General features: G+C 39.2%; 1 non-coding gene across 1 annotated transcript; it reads right to left on the bottom strand.

The window, feature by feature from the left end:
- Positions 1–2,151: 2,151 nt before the first annotated feature.
- LOC123573239 (small nucleolar RNA SNORA40) lies at positions 2,152–2,279 on the bottom strand. The gene has a single exon (XR_006697967.1). It is a non-coding gene; the product is annotated as a small nucleolar RNA SNORA40 (small nucleolar RNA).
- Between the last annotated feature and the right edge of the window lie 211 nt (positions 2,280–2,490).

The following is a 2,490-nucleotide window of genomic DNA, read 5'->3' as shown; positions in this document are numbered from 1 at the left end:
ACTCAGCCCTCAGTCTAGGCTTCAGTGAACTAATTAAGCAAATACTTAGAGCCACCTCCAGCTGCTCCAGTTTGAACATTAAACTCAGAATCTCTAGTTAAAGCCTTGTATTGGTAAAATTTGCCCAGTTCAGTGTTACATTGCATATTCCTTCAACACTTCAATGCATTCCCATAAGTTCCCTAGGTTCCTATTAATACCAACTTGCAAGATTTTGCAATTATTTTGGTATGTAAAGCCTTATCTACTTGGAACACATATTTTAATTTTCTCCCCAAGGCACTCTGGGAGTGAACTAGTTTATAGAGGCAGGCAGGAATGGTTGGGGTGGGTCTTCAGGAGAACAGGCATCCTCTTGCAAGGTTACTGCCTTAGGAAAGGTTAAAACAAGGGAAACCAGTTTCCTGAGACAGTGAAGGAGTTTTCACTGGCAAGGGAGGGTCAGGGGAATTTGGAGGTATAAGATTTCCAGCTTCGCCTGAGTCCACCACCCAGATATTCCCAACCCATGTCTAAGAGTTTACCTCCTTCCCAATACCCTCATCTTAACATGAAAGACTTGATGAAGTTGTATGTTGTGTCATAATTCTATAATCTGCAAAATTAAATTTGGGGCTTTGTCTGCCAGGCAGTTGCAAGAAATCAGTTCTTCTTTTTTTTTTTTTTTTAGTTTAATTTTATTGTAAATTAATGATTTATGGTTGTATATATGAAGAGATTGGCTCTTTTAACGTTATTGTGGAACTTCTCTGGGTCTCTATTCTTTGAACTGAGAGTTCAACTCCCTGTCATTTTCTTATTTTTATTTTTTATTTTTTGAAAGTATTTTGCTCTGTCACCAGGCTAAAGTTCAGTGGCATGATCACAGCTCACTGCAGCCTCAATCTCCCAGGCTCAAGTGATTCCCCCCACCTCGGTTTCACAAGTAGCTGGGACTACAGGTGCACCACCATGCCTGGCTAATATTTTAAATTTTTTTGTAGCAATAGGGTCTTGCCATGTTGCCCAGGCTGGTCTTAAACTGACGGGTTCAAGCAATCTTCTTGCCTTGGCCTCTCAAAGTGCTAGGATTACAGGCATTAGCCACTTGGCAACATTTTCTTATTCTTACTGAAATATTCTTCTATTCTCCAGTGCTCCTAGAAGAAATCATCTTTTGTTTGTTTGTTTAGAAAGTGTAAAGAGGTTTTTTCTTAAAAAATTGTGTATATGTAACATTAGGCAAAATTATTTAAAGTCAATAAATTTTTATTCAAGGAATTCCATGTTGTGATTTGTTCCACTGTCCATCAAGGTCACTTTAGATTCTCTAAAGAGCTGGAGTCAAAAGATTTATTATCTTTGAGTTAGCCCTTTTTAATGAAACTAATGCTAATTTTAATCCAGTTGTCCTGTCAGCCCATAATTCTTTTATTTTGGTTTCTGTCATCTCCTTTTAATATGGATACACCGATGAAGACTTCAAAATTCATCAAGAATCTTTGGGATCTAATTTCTTCAACTAATTCAGGGTCCTTTTTACTGTAGGTGGTGGATCTGCCTGGTTCTCAATTTGACACCCTCTCTTAACATGAATGAGTTCAAATCATATTTATTCCTAAGCGATTACACTCAAGAACAGTACAGATATGTGGAATACGCCAATACTTTTAACTCCAAACATCACGTTCTCAAGAAAAAAGCCTTTAAAACAAAAAGCCATTGTATATATCATGTCAACATGAAATTGGAATGCAAAATTAATACTGCTAAGGATTTACCTCATATCCCATGCTGTTTAACTATCTCTTCTACAGTCCTAGAATCAATCATTTTTAAGAGACAGGGTCTGTCTTTGTTACCCAGGCTGGAGTACAGTGGTGCCATCAAAGCTCAGTGCAGCCACCAACTCCTGGGCTCAATCCTCTTGCCTTAGCCTCCCCTTCCTGAGTAGCTGCAACTACAGGTACATGCCCTAATATTCAGCTAATTTTTAAATTTTTGTGGAGATGAGGTGTTTGTTACTTTCTTGCCCAAGCTCGTCTTGAACTCCTGGCTTCAAGCAATACTCCCACTTTGGTGTGGAGATTACAGGCTTTAGCCACTGTGCCTGGCCTGGAAACAACCTTTATGGCTATCAATACTCCATCAGTTAACTGTCTCAGGTATCATAATATCCCTTCTTATATGTATCAAAACTCATACTGAACAATGAGTTCTAGGTTGCAAAAGAGGATTTATTTTTTGCACCTATCCATAAGTCTTTGTCCACAAGTTAAACAAAAACATACATAAGTGCGGTTTTGTTGTTGTTATTGTTTTTGTTGACACGGAGTCTCGCTCTGTTGCCCAAGCTGGAGTGCAGCGGCGCGATAGCTCACTGCAACCTCCGCCTCCCAGGTTCAACTGATTCTCCTGCCTCAGCCTTCTGAATAGCGGGGATTACAGGTGCTTGCCATCACACATGGCTAATTTTTGTATTTTTAGTAGAGACGGGGTTTCACCATGTTG

Source organism: Macaca fascicularis, chromosome 4, assembly GCF_037993035.2.
Source record: "Macaca fascicularis isolate 582-1 chromosome 4, T2T-MFA8v1.1".
Classification (NCBI taxonomy): Eukaryota; Metazoa; Chordata; class Mammalia; order Primates; family Cercopithecidae; genus Macaca; species Macaca fascicularis.
Note: the sequence above shows the minus strand (reverse complement) of the source record. Positions and strands in the feature narration are given on the sequence as shown.